Source organism: Manis javanica, chromosome 10, assembly GCF_040802235.1.
Source record: "Manis javanica isolate MJ-LG chromosome 10, MJ_LKY, whole genome shotgun sequence".
Lineage (NCBI taxonomy): Eukaryota > Metazoa > Chordata > Mammalia > Pholidota > Manidae > Manis > Manis javanica.
The window spans coordinates 98,550,495-98,576,131 of record NC_133165.1 but is presented as its reverse complement, the minus strand read 5'-3'; the positions used below and the strand labels follow the sequence as shown (position 1 = coordinate 98,576,131).

The following is a 25,637-nucleotide window of genomic DNA, read 5'->3' as shown; positions in this document are numbered from 1 at the left end:
GATTTCAGGATTGAGTCTGAGCCGGGCTCCACGATGATTAGCTGTGTGCTTTGAAGGAGTTCCTTGGTTCCCCAAGATTTAGTCACCTCACCTATGAAATGATAGTAATCACAGAAATATAATCCTTTAATTCACTCATTTAACACGTATTTGCTGTGTACATATTTAGAAAGCATCGTACTGGAGACACTCCACAAGAACAAGGACTTGGTTTTGATCACCATATATCCTCAGTGCCTAGAACAGTGTCTGGTACATGAAGAGTCCTCAAGAAATATTGTTGAATGGTATTCTCTAATATAGTAGGGAAAACAGGCTTCCTGGGTTTGAAATCCAGCTCCTCCACTTAACTATGTGACCTCAAGGCAAGTTACTCCACCTCTTGTGCCACAATTTTCTCATCTATGAAATGAGATGTTCATAATAGAATCCACTTCATTGGGTTGTGTGAGGATTAAATAAGATCCCATATGTGAACTACTTAGGACAGTGTCTGTCACTGTGCTTAAAAATACCAGTTGTCTTAAAATAATAAATACTGCTATTGAGTAATCATTTATTTGTTAAGTTATTGTTTATTAGTTGTTATTAATTCATCACAATTGTTGATGTTTCCCAGCTACTGGACTAGGCACTGGGGATATAAAAATAAAAAAGCCATGGCCCTCATCCTCAGTGAGTTTCCTTATTGAAGGATTCAACTAGCAAGTAAAACCATCAGTTATAACACAGGTACATTACTGCAGCAGCAGTTGACTATGAGGTAAACGTGCTTCACAACAGTTTGTGGGGTCAGGGATTAGTCCCTGGGAAAACCGGTATATGTGTCTGAAAGTCAGTTTCTAAAACTAAATTCTGCCCACCTAATGGAAAAGAAACCTTGTATGTGCTCATCAGATATCATCTGCTAGAATTTCCAGGTGAATCATGGATGTGTGTAGCAATATTGTTTCCTTTCTCTTCCTTGATTTCACCACCTGTGATTCTTACTCTGTGGTATCAGGTAAGAGGTAGAAGACCTAGTCGGTAAGATACCTATTTCCTCTAAAGAAGACCAAGCTGTCCCATACAGGCTTTCAAACTGTGTTCCAATGAGCCGTAGGGTTCTACAGACACCCCTTGGGCACAATTCCCTCTTAGTCATAGGAAAACCAGACTGAGAAAGTATCTCCAGAACTTCCACCCTGCACTAACCATAAATATGGGAATTTGTGTATGATTTCTTTGGAAAAAAGCATTCCACTGTGAAAGTTAATGATTTTTACAATTTTAAAATCCACTGCCTTAGAGATTCTTCTAAGAAGCATCTTACTGGGGAGAGCAAGATTCCCTGCTCCTGGGAAGGGCAGATGCTTGGCAAAGAGATTTTGGGAGGCTCCTAAACAAGGAGTTTTCTCCCTGGAATATTTCCCAGCCTACCTTGGAGAATCAAGCACAATCTTTCTTTTTAATGCAATATTGTAGGAAACATGGTCCCGTGAATAAAACATCAAATTTAGGGAATGGTGAAATATTACAAATCATCTTTAAGTATTGATTCATGACTTTTTACTTGGTTTCAAAGTGGAGCACATATTACAAGGAGTAAACATAAGTTTGCATAAACAAACTATAGTTATAGTTTTATCTATATTAAGAAAAAACATAGATCAATCTATTGAGTCTATTCTATTTGTAATCACTTTGCATGTCCAGGCTATTTTTTTTATATCTCTGAAAGTCATTAAGTGATGAAGGAGACCAAGGCTTTCTACCCTTAGCTCTCTAAGGCAAGCAAAATATGACACAAGATCTAAAATACTCCAAAAGCCTGGCAAGTTTAAATAGTTATATCATAAACATAGAAATACATTCTATCAATAAAAATCATTTAACAAAAACACTGCTGTTACTTTTTAACCTCATTTACTAATACTTATATTAGCACTATTATCACTCAGATTATTCTAATTTAGGGATGTACAAGGAAAGAGAAATAACGCATCTTAAGTGTGCACTATATACTTGGCATTTTACATATAGCTGACCCCTTAATGTGCAGTCATTTGTTGAATTGATGATTAAACCCGTACCATAACCCAGCTCTTTCTTATAGTTGAGGAAATAGGTTCAGGGAGATTTCTCAATGTTGCAGGTGTAATAAAAGTCAGGATTGAAATTCAATTTGTCCACTGAGATGTCTTGATTCCATTGAATACCTTAGTGTTATTGGTATTATAATTATTGTGTTACCCATCCATTAAGGGTTGAATTATGTTCCCCAAAATTCCTATGTTGACCTCAGTACCTCAGATGTGACCTTATTTGGAGATAGGGTCTTTAACAGATGTAACTGAGTTACAGTGAGGTAATTAGGGTAGGCCTGACTTCAATATGACTTCTGTCCCTATAAAAAGGGGAAATTTAGAGAAAGACATGCACAGAGGGAGAATAACATGGGACGACAAAGGCAGAAATCAGGTGACGCTTCTATAAACCAAGCAATACCAAAGACTGCCAGAAAACCACCCGAAGCTAGGCAAGAAGCATGGACCAGATTCCCTTTCACAGCCCTCAGAAGGAATCAACACTCCCAGCACATCTTCACCTCCTGCTTCTAGGTTCCAAACTGTGGGACAATGAACTTCTGTCATTTAAGCCACCTAGCCTGTGGCATTTTGTCACAGCAGCCCTAGCAAACCATACACCATTACTTTCAGAGAAGTGAATGTTGAGTTAGTGGACTTCCCCAGTTCCTGAAGTTTCCCATTGTTGAAATGGAAAGCCTAGAGAATGGTCACTCTTTAGAGGGTGCCCCTGTCTTTTACTCTCCTCTGGAACTTGCTGTTGTGTTATATACACTCACAATTGCACATTTTTAGAAACAATAGCCAACTATTTCACCAATCAGCTTCCATCCAATCATCACACTTTGAAAATATGCATTGCAATATATTGCCTTTTATATATTGCCAACCTTCTGCAAATCTAAGTTCAAGTTGCTCTGGGCACTAAATAAGAAAATAAAAATTTCTCCCAAATGACAAAATGTTCTCTATTTTCAGAATCTAAATAGATAGCTTTGAAAGACAGACAATTGGAAAGTGGATATTGGAGTCCAAGAGGTACAGTGTGTTTCAGTGTCCCATTGTAAAGCTGTACAGATCCAGCTAATGAATTGAGGGTTTCTGACTCTCTGTAAGAGTTTCATTCAGTAACCATGATTTCCATTTAGTAAGAGTAGGCTCTACACAGAGCACACAAATGATGACTTCCCTGCCCTGGATAATATGATCTTCCTGAGTATGTACTTAAATGGGTCTGTGCGAACTCAGTTCATTACATTGCTTATTGGAAGTCACTAACAGTTGACTCTACTAGAGAACAAGCATTAGTACACCTGAGATCTTTCTGGAGTAGGATTAAACAATTCTATTTTTTATCTTATTCAAAATTTTCCTTCATCAAGATTCAGATACACCAAAATAAATTCTAGGTGAACAAAAGAGTTAACTGAAAAAAATTTAAAAGTTTTCAAGGTAGGAAAAAATAAATAAAAATTTTTTGAAAGTAGGGAAATAAAACAGAGCCAAGTATTTTCCTGATCTAGAAAGGAAAAAAAAAATACTTTTTCAGCAAAAGAAAAGAAAAAGGGAAAGAGCAATAAATTTGACTACTTAAAAAATATAAAACTTCTCTACTTCTGTGTCTTAAATAAAAATTAAAAGGCAAACAACAAAGTATAGGAAGTATTTGCAAAATATGTCAGAGGGCATTGATCTTGTTATATGAAGAGTCCTTATAAATCAGCAAGAAAAATATAAATTCCCCAATAAATGAGATGGACAAAGACATGAACAATCTCAAATCACAAAAGAAGAAATTAAAAAACCCCATAACGTGAAAAAAAAATGCAAATAATAGAGAAAATAGAAATGTAAGTGGTTGGTTGACCAAGACTTCAGTGATGGTTCAGTGTGCAGAAACAGACCCTTTCATATATAGCAAAGGCAATGGAAAACTAGTGCTATCATTCTGCAAAGAAAGATTCATATTTGTCTGAAGAGCTTTAAAATGCACATTCCCTTTGGTTCAAGAAAATATTAAAGGGAATGATCAGAAATGCTACAAATATTGGTATACTAGGATATTCGCCATGGGATTCCTTGTAATACAGAACAAATAAAAAGGTCTAACATGAGGGTGATGGCTAAGTGAATGATAGCGTGTATGTTGCAGAATCTTCTGCTTCGGTGCATTCGCTTCCTTCTACCAACCAGTTTCCTCACACTGTGCTCTGTTTTCTGTGCTGGCAACTTCTGTTTATGCATAGCTTCTGCTTGAACCTGGTCCCACCTGGCCTCCTTCCACTCTACTTCAAACTTGCTTTTTTTTTTTTAATCATTTTCACAGTTTCTGTCCCTACCATTAATGTTTGACTCTGTCTCAACCTCCAAATGTAAACCTGTAAGGGAGAGAATCTCATTCAACCAGCCAGTTTCTCCCTTTCTCTGTGAAGAAGTCAGGAGAGCATCAGGAGAAGCAGCGGCAGTACCACCCAGCCCAGCACCCAGCTGGCCTGTCTGGAAAATGACCTTCAGGAGATGACTGTAAACACGGACGGTACTATCTTGGCCGTAGAGCGTAGTTTCACTGCCTGTGTTTAATCACATCATAAGAGTGTCACACTGAATTCAAGTGGCTGCTCTGTTTGTTTTCTTTTTTCATCTTACTTGAAAGGCTAGGGACCAAGATTTGTTCAGTTTGGTAATGTCCACGCCTATTATGGTGCCTGGCACTCAGTAAGTGTTTGCTGAATGACTGAGTTGTTCTAAGAACTAATGGGAAATAATGAGGGCCAAGCTTCTAGTGTGATGCCTGGCACACAACTGCTACCTCCCCTTCCTCCTCCCCTCCTCATCCTCCCAAATCCCATTCCTCCTTTGTTCATGCAGGAGTTGCTTCACTAAGTGGTCCCCAGCTGAGAGCTACTCACTAAGCTGAGGGCTGTAAGACATTTATGTTATCATGAGATTCCTTAACTGGGATAAATAACCCTTCACCCTGAAAGCTTAGAGTAATTCAGCTGATACTAAATAAAAAACAAAAGCCTCCCAAACTTGTGATCTCACCTTTTGTATTAATTTGTCCTCTTTTTTCCCCTCTCTCATGTATATGTAGGCTGCATAGAGATAGGCAGAAAGGCTAGATCACTGAGACCAAGTCTTATCCCTCCTTAGCTGTGTGATGTTCAGAAAATTGCTTAACCTCTCTATACATCAGTTTCTCCATCTATAAAATGGTAATAATAGTTGAGTCGTAGGGTTGTTGTAAAGGTTAAGTAAACTAGCATTTTTCCAAAACTTGATATCTAATAAGGAACGTATAAATATTTGCTGTTATTATTGAGGGCCTGGTATGTACCAAAAATGTTCACAAACATGCTCTCTCAGTCTTCATAACAACACTGAGAAACAGATGGTGGTGTCTCACACTGTGATAGAAACTAAACCAAGGCTCAAGGAGATTATCTCCGCCATGCTAACCAAGTGACTATCACCAAGCACCATGTTCAACTACCAGGCTTTACTGGCTGGTGATGGTCTATCCTGTTTAAATATTGTTAAACATTTTTAATATCACCACTGATGGCCCTCATCCATTTTTCATGCCCAATGTCACACTGTAATCCATTCTGAAAAGTAAGTGTCCAAACATGTTTGACCTCTTTCAGAATGTTTCTGTGTGACTGATGTCTGCTTACTCTGTAGCAATTTGAAATCATTCCTTCCTCCACGGAGTATGCTGAGTAAGATTGCCATCTCCCGCCACCTCCTTTTTCATTGCTTCTCCTTAAATGTCGCTGTCAGCACGGAGAGCAGCTCTTCCCGGATGCAGAAGAGTGCTCAGCAGTAAGCTGATTTAACTGTGATGTTCTTTCAGATCAGCCCACTGAAGTATTTGTGTATTCCACTGTGACATCATCGTGACTTATCTTAGCTGATTGTCTGCTCTAAACCCTGATTGCTCCCTGTGGCTCAGTAGCTCAGCACTGAATCATTCTCCATATATCATGACTATAACTCGTGTTACTTCCTGAATAATGGAAAAGTCATGCACGGGGCTTTCCTCTGAGAGGACATCAGAACACTTAACAAATACACATCAGTAATTGTCCAGCCACGACATAGCTAGGATATGCGATGATGCAGGGGGGTGTTAAGTAGGAAAGTAGAAAAGACGAGGCCTAAACCGCCGTAGGAGGTCTCCAGAGTTCTCCTTCACCCTCGGCACAGAATTGTTCACTGTGGCTGGACAGACTGAAGTTGCATCAACATGTGGTGGCAAAGAGCCAGATGGGGACATAGGAAAGCTGGATTTGGGTCCTGCCAGTTCACCATTTATCTATACATTTTTCTTGAGTACATTTTTGAGTGCTGTATTTGTTTTCTAAGGCTGCCATAACAAAGCACCACCCACTGGGTGGCTTTTAAAACAGAAGTCTATTGTCTCACAGTCTTGGAGGTGAAAGTCTAAAATCAAGGTTTCATCAAGGTAGGCCCCTTCTGCGGTCTGTGAGGAAGGGTCTGCTCCAGACTGCTCTCCTTGGCTTATAGATGACCACCTTCCTGCGTCTCTTCACATTGTCTTCTGCCAATGCTTGTCTGTCTTCGTAGTGGCATTCTCTTAATAAAGACACCAGTCCGATTGGATTAGGTGTTCCACCCTATTTCAGTTCATCTTCACTAATTACATCTGAAATGACCGTATTTCCAAATAAGGTCACATTCTGAGGTATTGAGGGTTAGGACTTCAACATATGAATATGAGGGTGGGGCTTTACAGCTCAACCCATAACAAGTCCTTACGATGTTCTGAGCACCATTCTGATGCTGAGGATAGACCGGTGAACAAGGAAGACAAATGCCTGCCCTCACTGATCTTACATTCTGTTTTTCCCACTCCTCTGACATCAAATGCAATGGTCTGTTTTTTTCCCTACATATATGTATAACAATAACAATATTACACACAGCAGTAATAGTATAATCCCATTCAGGTTCCCAGACCCAATTCCAATGTGTGTAAATATGTGGGAGGAGGTCTTCCCACACCTACTTATATCAAGCATTTCTTAACCACCAGCGGGGTGCCCAGAACTCAACTCAATTCCAATGCCATCTGCCCAGAGACAGCACCAGATTCCCCAGGTTAAGGGCTCCATCCCACAAGACTGCCCTCCACCCCCCACTCCAGATGCCGGTCACAAGCTCCAGGCAGTTACCTGTGCTTCTGACCTACCAGCTACATATTGTAGGTTCCCATAATCACCCCCTTAGGTTCAATTAATTTGCTAGCATGGCTCACAGAACTCAGGAAAACACTTGTTTACCAGTTTCATAAAGAATACAGTTAACTGCCAGATCAAGAGAGGCATAGGGCAAGGTCCCAAATAAAGAAGCTTCTGTCCTCGTGGAGCTTGGGGCCTGGCTTGGTGGCAGGTGGAGGCATTCTGGTTCCCCATGCATAGAAGCTCTCCAACCAAGAAGCAGGATCCAAGAAAGCAGAGCAGAGCAGAGAGACCAAAAAGCTCTTCTCAAGGGTTTTATGAGGGCTTCGTTGCATAGTCATGATTAACTAAATTATTGGCCATTGGCTGTTTCATCTCCAACCACTGTCCTTGGGTGGGGGTCCAAAAGTCTCTCATTAACATTACAAAACACGCATTTCACCTGTAAGATTGCAGTGTTTTTAGGAACTGTGGACAAAGACCAAATATACCTGGGAAATATGTATTTGGTCATATGAATGACCAAATGTATATTTCTTATAACTCATTATATCACACATTCTAGTAGGGAAAGACAGACAAAATAAGTAAATAAAATATATAGTATGTTAAAGGGTAATAAAGTGCTTTAGAGAAAAGTAAAGCAGAAAGGGGATGGTGAAGAGAACACCAAATCTTGGTATGGGAGTCAATTTTAAATAGAATGGGTCTAGGAAAGCATCAATGAGAAGGTTCACTTGAATAGTCACAAAAGAAGTAAGGGAAGAGCCCGTTGAGATCCCTGGGGGGTGGGGGAAGGTTCGAGGGGGGCATGTAGGCAGAGGGAAGAGCACATGCAAAGACCCTGGGGTCTTGAATGAACAGGAGGGAGGCCAGTGTTGTCGAAACAGGTCAATAAAGGGGAGAGTGGTAGGAAAAGAGGCCAGAGAAATAAAGGAAGGGATGGGACTAAGGATGGAGGTGGAATATCAAGGCCCCTGTAGACCGCAGTAAAGACTTTTTTTGGCCTTTTTGCTGAAAGAACTGGGGAGATGCTGGAGGATTTGAGTAGAGAAGTGATTGCTGAGGATTTAGATATAGCAAAACATAGAAAGGAGCAATGAGGGAAGACCCCACAGATTTTTGCCTGAGCAATTGGCAGGATGAATATACCTTAACTGACATGAGGAAGACTGTAAGAAGAGCAGATTTGGGATGAAAGTCAGGAGTTCATGTTTTAACATACTGACTTTGACAGGCCCGTGACACAACCAAGTGGGCTGGAGATGTACACTAAGGAAGTGTCAGTATGTTGATCGTCTATAATGCCATGAGCCCACTCACGACCACCAGGGAGTGAAAGTGGATCAAGAAAAGAAGCAGGTCAAGGGCTGCCCCTTGGGCCACCCAATATTTACAGGTCAAGGCTTTGAGGAGGAATCAGCAAAGCAGAGAAGAGGCCAAAGAAGTAGATGGAAAACCAGGAAAGTATATTCCAGAACGTCAAGAAGGAGGATCTCAGGTCAGAGCTGGAAAATGGATTTAGCAAAATGGAGGTTGGGGTGAGGATTTAATAACGTGGGTAACTGGTAAACCACTGTGTTTTATACCTGAAGCCAATGTAAGATTGTATACCAACCATACTTCAATAGAAACAAAAAAATGGAGGTCATTGGTCATCTTGATACTCAGTAGGTGTGACACCCAACTGGAATGAGTTAATAGGAGAATCAGAAACCACAAGTACAGACTTGAGGAGTTTTGCTATAAAGGGAGACAAATAAATGGGTTGGACTAAAATCAGATTATTTCATACTCAAATGCCTGGAAGGGTCAAGCAGATGCTATAAATGAGTGAAGTAGTATATTATGAGAGTATATGGTGCAGATAGTATATGGTGCAAGAAATCTCCAAGGACCCTTCAGTCTAAAGTGCCACAAATCTAAGCCATGAGGAAAAATTAAGTCCAGGTCATGTCATTTTGAGCCCCTGAGCTATATCTTTCTTCTTTCTGAACTGAAGCACTTGTCATGATTCTCCTGGGATTTATGATAGAATCCCTTTTGTTCTTAATCTTCTTGTAAAAGCTGGAAACCAGAGTTGCAAAATGGAGACTTCACACCACCAGGGGCCATCCATCACATAGACATCTATGCATTTATTAAGCAACAGCTCTATATCCCAGGCACTGTGCTACTTACCCTAGCTAACACTTGGGGCCATCCCTGCCCTCAGAGAGTTTATGGATTAATGGGGAGGGAGACAGACGGGTAAACAGACAAGTGGTGGTGTGCTGTGGCACAGAGAAGCACAGCGTGGGCAACGGAGGATGCGCCTCCCCAAGCGGAAAAGCAGGATCAGAAAGGCTTCAGAGGAAAAAGGAAATGACGCCTGGGCTGAGTGTTGATGGGTTCATTGGCACTAGAGAGCATGGGAAGAGGGATGCGTTGTAAACATGGCTCCGGTGCAGGGCAGTTAGTTCCCTGGGGACGTGGGCCCGGGCTCCTGCGGCAGATCTCCAGGGACCACTGTGCTCGGACTAGTGGTGAAGAGCAGTCACTCTGGAGCCGACAGCCTTTGGTTCCTCATCTCGAATCTGCCACCTTGAAATTATGAGCTTCATAATTTCTTAACCTCTCTGTCTTTATTTTCTCTGTCTCTAAAATGGAGATTATATAACAGTCCCTACTTTGTAGGTCTCTGATGAGAAATACGTTTAATAAGGCATGTAGATGTGTACCCCGTACCAGTGGTAAGTGTTTGCTGTTATGATCAAGGAAAGCCTTCCGGCGGAGGTAACATGTAAAGGAACAACAGTTTTCCAGGCAGGGAACTGGAGGAAGGATGTTAAAGGCAGGGAGAGTCCCACAAAAGCAGTCATCATCAGGAGGCCACAACGTGAGAAGAGGCCAGAATTGAGGCTGGGGAGGTAGGGAAGGTCAGGATCGTACGCCTCTTCCTTTGCAAGGAGAAATGAATTAGGCCAGAGGAAGTTGAGGGTCGGCTCTGACCAAACCACAGGGACACAGGTGTGTGGCAGCGGGTGGGAGGTAAGGAGGTGGCTTTTCTAGGGCAACTGCCACGACCAACCGTAGAACAGACTTGTGGCCTCATCTGCTTCACACCCGCAAGACTCTAGGGGAGATTACGGAGAATTCTCACTTGCATGAATCCAGAGCACTCTTGACCCTGGATACACTGCCAGCTTCGGCTTCGAAGACCACAATCAGAAGCTGACTATAGTCCAGGGTAGAGCATTCATTTCTTACAGCAAAAAAAAAACCCCAGCTCCTGTCCCTGCTCCTCCTAAGGAAGTGTGCACTGTGTTTTTACTCAGTAGATATTTGGGGAAAGATTTACGTTCATCATCCCAACATGTAGATTAGTTTCTGGGGGCAGTACAGTTTACACTACAGCCAGTACATCCAAACCTTCTCAGGCTGTGTAATGTTTTCTTTAGGTCCCTGAAGACTCTGAAATCAACTCAGTTTCACCATCTTGACTCTGTTTCTACAAATATAATGACAGCTGTTCCCCACAGAGGCATAAATCCATTTTTTAAAATCCCAGAATCAAGCAGTGAAGAGTTTCAGAGTAAGGAGTCCAAGAGAACTTTGGCTAGGATCTTGTCATTAATGTAAAGTTCATCAGTCAGATATCACAGTTAAGAGAAAATCTACTGCAGGATTTTTATCTCCAGATGGTGGTGATGGGGGTGTCACTGAAATCCCGTAGCCCTTCCACAGTTCTCCATATGTTGACAGAGAGCTCATGCAGACATCTCCATAAATGTTACCTCTGTGTTTTAAGACTTCTGCCAGTATTCTGCCTTACCATTCTCTTCAATTTTCAGATTTGGCTCCTTCAAGGGATGGAATGCATCTTTGTTATTTCATATCTTCAGATCATATATTGGCACTGCTCCGTTGTTGATTCTTGGATGTGTGATAAACAAACCAAACTATAGTCAGAAATATTGTACAAATTGGTTGTAGAATGCTTCTCTTGTGTCAATGAGGACATTTGGAATGATTTGAACTTCATTGATGGTTGATTTTATTTTATTGTTTGACCATCACATTACAACTAATTTTAAATGCACTATTTACAGTGTCTATAAGTCCATTAAAATCCACTGGATTCTTTCCTATGCTGATATACACATTACTTTTTAAGTTAGGTAATTTTCAGTGACACTATTTCTGATGCATTCCATCTCCTCCATCTCCTAATTAAACTAAGTTTCTCATTTTTCTGAAAATTCAACATGTTCTCTACATCTCCCATAGAAGCTATTTCTTTTTCTTCCACTATTTTGGAATCCTGATAAAATTCATTTCAGGTGTCAACAAGTTAAATCTCATGCTCCTTTGTAATTTTGTTGCATTTCCTCCTGTTGTTTATTACTGATGTTTTAAATATCATTATCAACAAGAGCAAACATTTATTAAATGATCGTTCTGTAGTAATGCTACGCTGTGTCAATGAAGACATAAAGTGAGAAAAATTATTATAAATACACTGTGTGTGTATGTGTGTGCAAAGTTCGCTACCTTTGTTTTGTTAGTCTCTCTTGTCTTATTTAAAGCAAACCTGTATTTCCTTTTAGTCTCCGTCCTTTTGAATTCTAAGTAATTTTTCTTTGTGGTTTTGTTGATAGGCACAGAGTCTGTCAGGAAAAGTTAAAACCTCTACCTTCCCAGCTAACAGCGGCCCACAGGCTGCTAATTAGCTTGATGGATCAGCACCTGGTCTGGTTATGAATGCTCAGAAGCCCATTGGCTGCTGGCAGCTGATTCCCTACTCCCTGAGGTTTGGAGATGTATCAACCTGAGCAGAGGAAGCTGGCACTTGCTTAAAGTGTAGCTGTATCCAATTATTCATGTGCTCGTTTGGACCTGACTTGGGTGAAGGAAGAACATTGCTTTTAGACACATTTGAGGCAGCCTTTTCTTGCACAGTAGGTTGCATCTACTTGGCGCATTTTTCCTTTTTGGTGTCTTTACAGTACAATGTCTAATACCAGCATAATCCTACAATTATCTAATGGATAACTGAGTTGTGCTACATTTTTCCTTATACTCCCTTTCTATTTTTTATTCCCTAAGAATATTTTTAAAGAGAACTTGTCTTATTCTCCTGATTTCAGTGGGGTTTTAAAATATACATGTATGTGTGTTGCTTGGTTTATATGACACTGAAACTCTAGATGGTCTGCTTCATTGATCAGGAAGGCATCAAGTACTGGGCATGTATTTATATCTCTGCCTTGCCACTTAGTCGCTTAGTTTCTTAGCCTCTCTGAGGCTCAGATACCTCATCTGTAAACTAGGAAGACTAATTTCCACATCAAAGAGTTGTTTAAATAATTACACAAAATCATATTAGTTCCTTTCCCTTAGTAGTTATTATTCACATTGATTAGCCCTCGACATCTGAGCGTCCACTGTGTTTAAAGCCTGGTGGTAGGGCTGGTGGAAAAATATAAACCAAACACAATATACATGGCTGCTGTCATACACCGCAAAATGCATGGGCTGAACAAAAAGTGAGATCGCTCAAAGGAAACAATCAAAGAATAATGTTAGAACCCAGCACCAGCTCGAAAACCATCTTCTGGCACAGACACCCATACATGCTATTTTCATTTGTGTCAACATGGATTCAAACCTCAATACCTTTTTGAGATCTCCCCCTATTAATCTAATCACACACAAAAGCATGAGTTACTTAGTTTTTACTGAAGAGTTCATGAAGATGGGAAGGTGTTTAGAGCATAAATGCAATACAAATAATTTGTTTAAAACTCCATTCAATATTTCCGGCCTCTAAAGGGCCTATTGGCACTAGAGTTCTCTTTGCCCACAAAGCCTTTGCCCTCAGCTACTCCTCTTTCTTTACCACCATCCTCCTGAGAACAAGCTCCTCCCCAACACAGTACTACCCGATTGGTACCCCAGGCAAAGGGCAGCAGTGGCTCTGGGGTGAACTGGGTGGTGAGGGAGGTGGTGAGGCAGGGACACAGCTCCAGGCAGCAGAATGTAGGGAAGAGCCAGCGAAAAACTCCTCCCAGGAAAGCAGGACCACACACAAGCTAAGGTTGGAAACCCCACACATGCTCCATAGACCCTCAGACTTCACTTAACAAAACACAGATTTGGAGTTAAAATTATTTAGAATTACAAAACTGCACCTGCAGAACATTAAATGAAGTGCAAGGCCTTCTGAGAGCCAGCCCTGTGGGAGAGCACCAGTCACATGCCCCCGAAACTAGCCCTGATCAACAATATGCAAGTGCTTGAAAATGTTTAATGGTACGTAAATACAAAGCATTATGGCTGTAATCACCAATATGCAAGAATATTAGGTCCTAGCTACCCTGTCAGGCATTTACCTAGTAACTGCAGATTTATAAAAACACGGAAGCATTCTCATACATTTGCTTTCCCCACAGGGAGGGAAAATGTTCCCAACTTCTTCCCTGACAGGGGTCATGCATTCCTCGTGGCAGGGTGAAACCAGCTTTCAGGGGGCATCCTTGCCACTCACACAGAGCTCCCTTACAGGAGGCATGCCCGAGGCAGAGGCCCTGACTTCACCTCGTATCAGCACTGCAGCTCCCCCTTTCTAAGCAGGAAACAGGAGCTCCCACCTTAGAGCCTCCTTCAGCACCTTCTCCCCTCCGCTCACCACCTCAGGCCTCCAGGAACCTGGGGTTCTCTGGCACATACCTTCCATTAACTGAGAACTTGGAGGTCAGGGATGTCCCAGTGTCTGGCAACACTCCTTAGGCCTATGGGTACTGGGCTGCAGCCCCTGCCCCCTCACACCTCACACAAAGATTTGATTCCTCATGTTTCAATACAGCAGATTTTCAGGGTTATTTTTTAATATTTATAAGAGCATCCAGTGATTCAGAATAAAGCAATTCTTAAAGAGCTTCTTGGTCTACATCATAACTGGAAAAAGCAGCTGAGAGAAAGGGGAGAAAATGCAAATTGGAACATTCTCACCCTCTGTACCCACTAAGGACCTATTTAGAGCAAAGTAGTAATTTACCAAATGATAGCCTAATGGCCTGAAAGAGTTAATGTGGCTGCCACGTTATTTCTACCTAGAGAGTCATTTCTGCCCTAGGGGTATGCTGGCTCATCCTATCCTAGATCCTGACAGTGTAGAGACCTAGCCGACTGAGTGGACTTTCACAGCACTGCACCATAGACCCCGGGGCCTTTGTGTCCAACAGAAAGAGAGTGGGCTAGTGGTTCTTCAGGGGCATCCAACCCTGCCAGAACCCCAGGGGTCCTGTGTTCTTCCAGTCCTGGGGTCTTTCTCTGTGAGCTAGTGAGGGTCACAGGCACTACCACCAAATACCAGGTTGGGCATTGTTCTGCGAAGGGGAGAAGGTCTTAGAGCCAAGCTCTTATCAGTCACAGCTCTGCTGCAGGAAATTACATGGGACTTGGAGTTAGAAATTTTGAATCCCAGCAATGGTTCTGCTACTTACTAGGTGTGTGATCTTGAGCAAGTCAATGACCCTCACAGGGGCTCATTTTCCTCATCTATAAAATAGAAGCAATCAGTAATTCCAACCTCTGGGTTGCTGTTTCGAGGATTAATTGATATAGCACATGAATATACTTTGTCAACTAGAAAATACCTTACAACTGTCCATTATTTAAAGAGCTGGCATGGCATGACAAAGAAATCGTGGATCACAGCCACACATCTTGCATTTCATTCTAGTGATGTTCAATTTTAGAAAAACTACTTAGCCCCTCAGAACCTCCACAGTTTCTTCATCTGGGGAAAAGATGGTACTAAAGTAAAAATAAAAAACCCTCCAGGGCTGTTGAGGTAATGCACATAAAGACCTGGTACATAATAAATGTGTTTCTTCCCTTCCTGTCTCGTCCCTATTCCCAGAAACATCTTCTACGTGTATGCCTGCCCTTTGGCTCCTGGACCTCAGTGTCTGACCCCTGTCCTCCACGGTTCAGGCAGGCTCTGCTGCACCCTTATGCTGAGTTCTCTGGCTCCTCTCCTCTGCCTTCTGAGGGGGCAAGAAGAAAGAAACCAGTCCTGAGGGCTGAAAATAAATGTGTGTTTCAGTCCTGCACACATGTGATAAAGGTCTATTCAAAGGTGGCACCTACTTTTAAAATACTTACTTTTGTTGTGCATCTAATTCTCTTCTTGGTGATTTCTTAACACTGAGCCTGATGCCATTAAAATATTTTACACTTCATGGAGTTATCAGATGCCCTCGGAAGTACTGAACCCATCGGTTTATCGGGCCTCTTCAGGTACCCGACAAAGCCTTCATCTTCTCCCACCCAAGTTTCTCTCGCCTGTTTCCTCACCATCAATCTAATTTCTGAAGGACATCCTAAATTCCAGCTTCTTTCTTGTCCTCACCCTCTATTCAGTCACCCAGTTGTTGAGATGCTACACGTTCATGTCTCTGGATCCGTCCTTGACCTCTTTATCCCCACCTTACTACATTCAGCATGTTATCCTTTCTCACCTGGATTTCTGCAGTGGCTTCCAAAATAAATTTCATGTCATAAAGTCATTATGAGCATGAAATGAGATAATAAAATTTATATTTATTATATTAACATAGCACATAAATTAACATAGCCTGTGGCCCCTAGCAGGTACAAAATAAATGGTAACTATACAAAAGTCTCAGAAAAGAAGTTTTGACTCAGTCTAAGAAAGACTTTTGTAGTAGTAAAAGCCCCAAAGACGTGATAGGCTTCTTCAGTCAGAAATGAGCTCCCTGGAACTGTAAAAGTCCAAGTTTTGGTTAAGTGATTCTTTCATAAGACATAATAGAGGAGATTCAAACATCAGAATGGAGGTTGGAATACATTACATTTAGGTTCCCTTCTGAATAAGTCAGGATGCTTCCAGTTACAAGTGTCAGAAACCCAACTCAATGGCTGAGTCCAAACAAGGAACATACTGACTCAGATAAGAGATAAAGTCCAGCAGTTTCACACAGAACTGGATCCAGATCCTCACAGGAATGCCATCACTGGAATCCCTCAGCCTCTCACTCCATATCTCTGCTCTGCTTTCCTCTGCCCTGGTGTGCAGACGCTGTCCACAGGACGGCCCTGGGCAGCTCCAGGCAGTAAGCTCAGCATCCGGGCAAAGCCAGTGTCACCAGTTCAGCAGCCTCAGTGGGAAGAGTGCCCCTCTTTTCCCAGCATTTCCAACAGTCCCGGGCCTGACTCTACTTGAAGGAACCACTGTGGCTGAGTGAGGGAGGCCTCTGGCCAGTGGTTCACGGGTCCACTTCATGGTCAGAGCTTCTAGGGTCTCTAAGGTTTCATAACCAAGTGTGGAGAGGTGGGTCCCCAGTGAAGACCAGACTATTGATAAAAGGAGTAGAGGGACTGGGTGTTGAGCAGGAAAAAACAGTGGACATAAACCACACCTTCCTGTCCTAAGATTCAATTTTTCTAACACAAAATTATTTTTGATATTACATAATTATTTCTCCCTTTGTCCCTCTAGTATATTTCAACACCCTTAATGTGCATTCCTGGAGAATTAACATAATGACATACATAATCACCATCAAAGGATAGGTTATCTCACCCTCCACAAAATCCTGTGGAGAAAATAAACTTTTTTACAAGTCTACAAGACAAAAAGTTACAGTCCATTTCCAGGTGCATGGGCACTTCCTTGCTTATATATCTGATAAGCACACTAGAAGGTGCTATGGGAAGAAGCTTTGTTATATAGTTTAGTTAATAAATTGGAGTAGCCTCTTAATTCTAAAGACCCATGAGTTAAAATCAGGGTGAACTTAATTCTCTGGTTGAAAAACTTTTCTGCTCCAGGTATTGTGCTGGATTTTTACATGGGGCACCTATTTAAACCTTAAAGAACAATTCCTCCTATTTTAAAGATGCAGAAACTGAGGTGCAGCAAGATTAAACAACTTGCTTAGAGTCTACAACTAGTAAGTGATAAGAGTCAGACTCTAATCCAGGTCTGAGCCCATGGCCTTTTTCTGTACATTATATTACCTCCTCGAGGCCTCCAAGTATGAGTCTCCAATATGCTATAAACCACATTATTCTGAACCAAAATCAGATGCTCTAACTCATTTAAGGAAGGCTGCCCTGGGAAATTTGGACTCTGTAGCCCCTTTGTGAAACAGACATCCGGAGCAGGTTGCTGGAGCGTTTTTCGCTCACGGCTAACCTTGGAAGTTGCTGTGAGTATTGAGCACAGCTGCTCTGTTGGTTAAAGGTGTTAGAAGGATGAGATACTTAACACCTGTGCTGTGTGACTGAAACTGATTCTCAGCGTCTGGTTATAAGCAAAGGCTGCAAATGAATGTCTTAGCTGTGGCTCAGTGGAGCTGTACGTGGCTTGGGCCTTGAATGTAGTTAACATCCAAAAGAAGTCCCCAGGTCTTAATTCAGAGACTGGGGCAGAACATTCCTGGCAGATGGGCCGCAGTGTTTACATTCATTCCCCCTGGATTCCAAGCCTGCTTGCCTTCAGGAAAAAGTGTAAGTCCCTTCTGCTCCCTCCCAGTTGTGTTAGCTTGGTAGTTAAATCTGTAAATATGCCTGTGGTTAATAGGCAGTCTGTAAGTTGTTTTAAATTTGCTTTCTGAAGGAATTTTTCCATAGCAAAAGTATGATTGTGCAATGATTAAAATACATTTATGAGCTGTGGAAGTCAGCCTATGCCTGACTTTTCTCAGTAATGATAAGCAAGCCCTGAGTACAAGGAGGAATTGTACCGCTTCTATGGCGGACACATTACACCAGGAGCCACACATGCCCACTCACCACTCAGTGCCTTTCCTGATGCCTACGTCTTGTGGAACTCCTTGATTCTGTAGCTTTCCCATTACACAGATTCTCTCTCTGACTCATGTCCCATGCCCTCCATTACACATACCAACTTTTTTTCTTTTTGCAAAATTCAGCACCACGCTTTCTACATATTAGAAGGCAAGGTTCCACAATATCATGATTGTAAATCCACATTCATAGTTTCACAATAGCTTAGTTATGAAATATCCTTCTGTTAGAAACTTGTTCACACAGTTAAAAAGATTTGTTTGGGGGTGAGGTTTTCAGAAACTTTCCCGTCCTAGCCCGTGGATCATGTTTCATCACACAGTGTAAAATGGAAAATGTGGGTGCTGTCCAGAGTTCTGACTTCAAATCTTCCATTCCATAATCCTACATGCAGTTCTAATTGATGACAGTCCGCTCCCAGGCCTTGAAACTATCAGGAATCAACTGACAGAAAATTCGTACCTCTTGCCCTCACTTCTCTCCTGTGTTCCAGATTTCTATTCTATCTGCTTTCTGCATGTGTTTATTTGGAGAGCAACTATATTTCAACATGTCTGAAGCTTTCTTTCACTTACTCAACAAACATTTATTTAATGCCTTTTTAGGGTCGGTAGTTGAACATAAGCAGAGCCTTGACCTCATGCAGTCTTATGGGGAGATCCACAACTAAACAAGTAATCACCAAAAAAATGATACATGCTATATTAGAGGAAGAAAAGTTAGTAAGAGCAAAAGAATTTTGTGTATGCCAGTGCAGGGCAAGAGATGTTTGAAATTTTTCCCAGAATAAGTTACATGTTAATTGAAATCCTTAAGTATAATATGGAGTTACCTTGAGAAAGAGTTTCACAAAGTTAGTCTGTATATAATCTACCTTCCTTTTCCTCAGCACCCAGCTAAACATTTGACATCACAGGTATTCAATAAATCTTGGTATAATGAGTAGAAGTATTTTTACATCACTACCCTTTAAAAATCACCAAATAGTTTAAACAAGCGTGGAACAGATCTTTCTAGCAAACACCACACACAATACACAATTTAAAAACATGTATGTGTGTAAGATTCACTCTAAGTTATCAGAGCTTTAATATAAGGTTTCCCTCTCTCTCTTACTTTTACATCAATCTTTAATGCTATTTATATCTGAGGCTGCCTCCCTGGATTTTGTTTACTGATCTGCGATATTTCCAGCTTTAAGTCTTGTAAGCTGGCACCATAATTCTGAAGGACAGAGACAACTTCTCTTTATGTAGATTTGTGCCATGTCTGCTTTTTAGTGGTTTTTTAAAGTATTTTTGTCTTGCTTAAGGTAATCAAAACAAACTAAAAACTGTGTGATATGATAATTTAGAATACAAAGATAAACTGACATTGAAATAATAAAGATTTTTTACCTTAAAATTCTTACTATGAGTATTTATTCCTCTAAGAATCTCAAAGCAGTTCTCCTAAGTATGTAATTCTAGTTGACTTAAGACCAAAAGTCAAAAATCAATTTGTATTACCTCATGGAATTTCATGGTTGATCCATGAAAACTATCTTCCCAGTTTCAGATGCTAAATCTACATGGATCTGTTGAGAGGAGAGCCTGCCTGTTGAGAGGAGTTCATTGCCTTCATAATCCAGAAACAGTCCTTATCCTAGATTTTTATGATTCCCTTACATAAATCCAGATGAACTAATCAACCATCTTGGCACTTTTCCCTTGTTTTCCTGGAAATTCTACTAAAACATAAATCCTTTCCTAGTTGAAGTTACTACCATTGAAGGTAATAGGCATATATTCCTTTTCTACTTCAGAATTCCAAGATATTTTTATCAGAGTGCATACCTTAAAGGTTTTTAAAAAATCTTTTAACAGCTAACATTTTTAGAATGTGTATTATGTGTTAGATACTACAGTTAGTACGTTACAAAGTATGTAAGTTAGGGTTCAGTCAGGGAAACAGAACCAGTAGGAGATATATACTAAGATATTTATTGCAAGGAATTGACCTATGTGATTGTGAGGACTACTTAGGTAAGTCTGAAATCTGTAGGAAAGGCGGTCAGAAAGGGCAGTCTGAAACTCTTAGGTAGGGACTGAAATTGCCATTCACAGATGGAGTTTCTTCTTCTTCAGGGGAGCCTCAGTTATCCTGTTAAAGCCTTGCAACTGATTGAATCAGATCATCTGGGATAAGCTCCCTCAGTTAAAGTCAATCAATTGATTAGGGACTTCAATCACATCTACAAAACACCTTCACAGCAACACCAAGCTACATGTATGATTAAGTAACTGGGGACTATAACCTAACCAAGCTGGCACATCAAAAAGGCCTCCACACTTGTGTGATCTCATGTCCTCCTAACCACAACTCTGTGAAGTAGTTTCCATTATTATCATATTCATTTCATAAATTGGAAAAGTGAGGCTCAAAAAAGTTAAGTGACTCACTCAAGATCACAAAACTATTAAGTGGGATAGCCATTACTTGAAGCCACAGATCTCATTCCAAAATTGGGAACTTAACTACTGCAAAATAATACTTCCAAACAAATTAATAAATCATTGCAATTCTGTTCCTCTAAATCTGTACAAAGGGACTCATATTCATGTTTTACATGTCTTTCAGAAAAGTTACCCCCATCTTGAGACTTTGTGAGACTAGAATATTCAATATGGTCATGTGGATAATTTTTTAATGCAAAGGAAGTATACAGGAAATTGGAGGAATCCCAAAAGTTGGTTGTTTCTGATATGAAATTGCTGTTCTTAAGTAAGTAGTTTATGTTGGAGAGGGATGCATTTTTGATAATCTGCAATGGAATAAATGCCTTGCTTTTCATCAGGGGTACAGGGAAGTGGGAAACAGATACTGTAAGAAATTTCTCTAAATTGCCAAATTTTTCCAAGGAACATATATTCCTTAATATAACCAAGTATTAAAAATATTATTTTTAATGATTAAAATAATATACTATTTATTATTGGTATTTTAAATAACATAAACTGGAACTTGACTGATTTTTTTTTTTTACCAAAAAATAAAAATACCAAAGGAAAAAATAATTCTGACATTGAATATGCTGGTGTACCATATTGTCATGACAAGTGTCTGAACAAGTAGCAAAAATTCATGCTTTTGCTCCTGCCTCTAATTAGAGTAGGTCATTGGACAAGTGACATAATCATTCTAGGCAAAAATTTCCTTTTCTACAATATGAGACGGTTTTAGAAAATGACCTTTTATATCCTTTATGCTGTTCTTGAACATAAAAATGTCTAAAATTTCAACTATAAATTAGGGGTTATTTTAGTGCCAAAGAGGAAAAAATCATTCTTCTGTGAAATAGTCAATGTTTTTACCCCAGCCAGTAGGATATTACAATGATAATATCTTTATGTTTTAATATGCATACCTGGAGGTTATTACCAAATTTCATTAGTGCTGTGCTGAAGTTAATTTCCAGAACTATAGTATTTAATATGTGAATTGATTATGCTGAATGGAGCATCAGTAACAGCCACGATGGACAGCCTCTACCCATCTGCTCCAAGCTTCCTCAAGAAAGCTTTTCACTAGCCAAGCACAAAGGCTGACAGAGAATTAGATTTGCATATTTTCTAGAGGTGGTCTAGACACAAAATGGCCTATAGGTCCCAAATGACTCTAAAGTGGAGAGGACTCAGTGCAATGCAAAAAGGTAGTATGCCTCCTTTCTAAAGAGCCTGTAGTTCATTACTAACAAATTGCATCTCTGAGAATTACCAATATTGTTGATAGAGAACAAATACAGAACAGAATGATGCCCTGGGGACTGTCATTCTTCAGATATTTGCATGATTGGGAAATGAAGAAAACACCTATTTCTCCTCAAGTCACATGTGTTTGGACCTCAGAGTGACACATGGAACTAAATGTCCTGACTTCCAAAACCACTGAAAGTTTGCTGATCATAAAAGCCAGATATTCACACCCCAGTCAAGAAGGCAGATCATGTCTAATCTGTTTCTGTACGTATACGACATAAAATCAAAAAGCTTCATGAGCTCCTTATGTAAATGAGCAGTGGTTTCCATACGGTTAAGTGCCCACACTCTGGAACCTGGCAGGCCTCGGTTTATATCCTGCTCCTGATCCTTGCTAGCAGGGCAGCATCAGAGTATTTTCTTAACCTGAACTCGTAAAAGCAATGACATAACGGTAGACAAAACAGTGGACATTCAGTGATTCTTGTTTAAGGTAGTAAATGTTGTCCCATAACTGCTAGCTGTAGATTTCTAAGCCTTTTTAAAAAATCCGTACCGTGAGGATAATAAAACCTACCTCACAGAGTTGTGAGAATTAAATAAGATAATCCACAGATGCCTGGCAAATCATAAGTGCACAGTAAACATCACCTATTATTAAAAAATTTATTCTCATTTCTATTTTAGTGCCTGACATTTTGCAATTAATCAAAATCTTTTTTCTTTGTTTTTAAAGCAATAAATGTATCCTCTTTAAGTCCGGAACGTTCATGTACCCTGAACAATGATCAGTACTGTTTGGAGGTGCTCCTAATGCTGTGTACACTGTCTGGGTGCTGTTACCGTGTTTTCAAATACTGGTTATCCTCTGTAGGAATCTCGGGTTCTTATCCCAAACCCAGTGGGCAATTCATCCTTTTGGATGGAACGTTGAAACACCAAAGAGCTGAAGTGTGTGGATTGGCAGATACATTCATTCCAATGTTATGATATTAGGCAATCTGTAAGCCACACATTATTTATTTATGGCAAGGAAAATCAAAGGGATTAAAAAGGGGGGTGGGGGGGGGAGAAGTCTTACCATTTAAGGTCGGATACACTTCATTTAATTGGCATTATTTTGAAGGGAAACCTTTGCCAAAGGAAATTTCTGCAGCTGTTGGTAGTCGTAGACCGGGAACTTTGGTGGAAACTGGAGGCGGGGGTGAGGGGTGCTTGGACATATGAAAATCTTACTCAGAATCTCAGACGTTACCCCCCAAGTCTGTCAGGAGCGGGTCGTTCCCCCCCGCCCCCCCCCCACCGGGAACAGCTGGATTACTAGTCGTACGGGGTGGGGTAACCGGTCCACACCAGTCGAGGACAGCTGTGGCTTCTCCTGCGTCGTGAACTCAAAGCAGCTTATTTAGCGGGAGGACACCCGAGGTGGGAGAGCAAGACCCCGCTGCTCGCCCCTCTGCCCGGCGCAGCGACGGCAGCTGCCACCGCGGCCGCCGCGGGCGAGCTGGTCCCCCCGGCGCCTGCGGAGCTGCTTGGCCGCTGCTACTGCGGCGGCCTCTCGGAGCGCAAGAAGGGGGCGGCGAGCAGCGGAATGCCCACAGTAACGCAGAGGCGCCCCGCAGCCCCCGCGCGCCGGCCCGGCCCGCGTCGCTCTCGCAGTTAGGGTCCGACCGAGTGGGAAGCCCTCCCCGGCAGCTAGGCCGACACCTGCCCCCCGCCCCGGCCGCCCGCACGCGGGAAGCCGCCGCAGAACAATGGACAGCGCCGCCGGCAGCCCTGGAGACGGCGCTCGGGAGAGGACGCGCCACTGCCGCCGCCACCGCCACCGCCACCGCCACCGCCGCCCGAGCCGGCGCGCGCCGCGTGGGGCCGGGCGCGTGCGAGGGCGCGCGGCGGGGGGCGGGGGCGCGCGCGCGCGGGCCCGGGAGCTCGCGGGGAGAGCCCGGCGCTCGGCGCAGCGCGGCGCGGCCAGCTCGGCGCCTCTTCCGCCCCCCTCGGCGCGCTCGCCCTCGCCTCGCCGCTCGCGTTCGCTGGGGGCGCCCAGAAAGATGCTCAGCGGCAACGGCTAGGCGAGCGGAGGTGCCAGCCACATGTCCGCGTCCTCGGGGGCCGGAGCCCGCCAGCCCTCGCGGATCCCGGCTCGCAGCCAGCCCGCGGCCGCCGCCGTCGCTAGTGCCGAGCGGCTCGGGTGAGTAGCGGCGTGGCGGCGGGCACGGCTGCCCCGGCCCCGGCCCGCGCTCGGGCGATGCTGCTGCGAGAAGTGGTGCCGCGGCCGGGGCAGGGGGCCGGGGGGCAGCGCCGGCCGCACGTCTGGCAGGCTGCGGGGGGCGCCGGCCGGGGCATTTGTTGCAGCCTGGGCCAGCGGACTCTGCCGCGTGGGCTTTTCATTTTAAACGTGGTTTGGTTATTGGTTTCCCTCACCTCCCACCCCTCGGGTTGGGCGCATTTTGTCTTCCCTTTCCTCATCTTGCCAGGAGTTTGAAGCGGTAAATTGCCGATGTCTTTTCAAATGGTTTGACTTTCACGAGTATATATTTTACAAAGGTCATTTGTCTTCAGTATTAAAATAAAGCCACGCCAACCCGTGTAATCTCCAGGTGCGCCTTGAATCACCTTTCAGGAGTAGACGCTAGAAGGGTTGGTATTGAGCGTGCCCGCTCTCCTGGTGCTTTTTATACGTTGATTAATCGGAGGGGGACGTGGGCATGGACTTTCCAGTGCTGCGCCTTGGAGAGCGGTAATAGAGCAGCAGAGACTGCAATTGCTGCTTTCGTGAAGGTCGGGTCAGCATTTCCATTGAAAGCCCAATTTCCGTGGTTTTAGCTTGGACGTAATTTTACTCAAGGCTAAAACTTGTCAAAGCCAAGTTTGTTGTTTTAATAAGGTCTTGTTTTTATAAGGATGCCACCGCCGCGGTTTTCTTTCTTTCTTTTTTCTCCAAGAAAACCAGCCGTATACAAAGATGAGCCTGTAAAACAAATGGGCAGCCCAGGAAGCCTTTGCCTTTTCAGAGGCTAGTCCTTGCTGCGGTTGTCATTTCTCCTCTCCGAGCAACTGAGATATGAGTTCTAGAAAACTAAAAATTCAATCCCTGTGCTGCGCATATACACCCAACATATTGTTTTGGTAGATTGGAGGCATATGAACTTTGCGGTCTTGATGATTCTGAAACACTTACTTTATTAGTACACTTACTCTGGGGATTCGCATCTCGAAAGACAGAATTAGAGAAAATAGTGTAAGAAGGGCAACATGAGGAATTTAGGTACAACCTAAGGCTTCTCTGAAATTTGACACAAGTCACCAAGGGAGTCTGTAATTCCCTGGGATAGTCTTTGCCAGAAAGTATATAGATTCACATTAAAAATCAGAGCCAGAAGGAAGGAAGGAAAGGAAACTGGAAGAGCTCTCAGAGTTCCTTGGAAACCTGTGTTCTTTGTATGAAGCAGATGAGTTTGGGCAGGGAGATGCCGGTGGTGTCTGGGTTATTTGAGTTCGTAGTATTGATGGCTCTGTGACAAAATAAGCTTTATGACGGGCTGGCACTATTCCACTGTGAAGGCTTCTTCAGGAGTATTGTGTTCTGTCGGTCCTGAATAGCTCTTGGTCTGATGGCAGTGACCCTCCTGGACACAGACGGAGGAGACCAGAGTAACTGGTGCAAATGAACTTAAAACCGATGCCTGCTACCTGGGAGACTCAGGGACAGTGTCATACAAAAACATGATTGCAGAGACATTTTTTTTTTAACTTCAGAATGCGGGGGGAGTTTATGTTGGAAAAGCAGCAAAAGATCATGCTCCTTGTTC

The 25,637-nt window shown here is 42.4% G+C and overlaps 1 protein-coding gene across 18 annotated transcripts in view; it reads left to right on the top strand.

Annotated features, from left to right (window-relative positions):
* ANKS1B (ankyrin repeat and sterile alpha motif domain containing 1B) overlaps positions 1–25,637 on the top strand; it is a 995,298-nt gene that overhangs the window by 822,917 nt on the left and 146,744 nt on the right. Inside the window, exon 1 of one of the 18 annotated variants that reach the window (XM_073213683.1) lies at positions 23,770–24,016. The exons of the other annotated variants lie outside the window; for them this stretch is intronic. The gene's annotated coding sequence lies outside the window, so the exon portion shown is untranslated. Of the gene's footprint in view, positions 1–23,769; positions 24,017–25,637 lie in introns of those variants that run through there. 18 annotated transcript variants of the gene reach the window in all.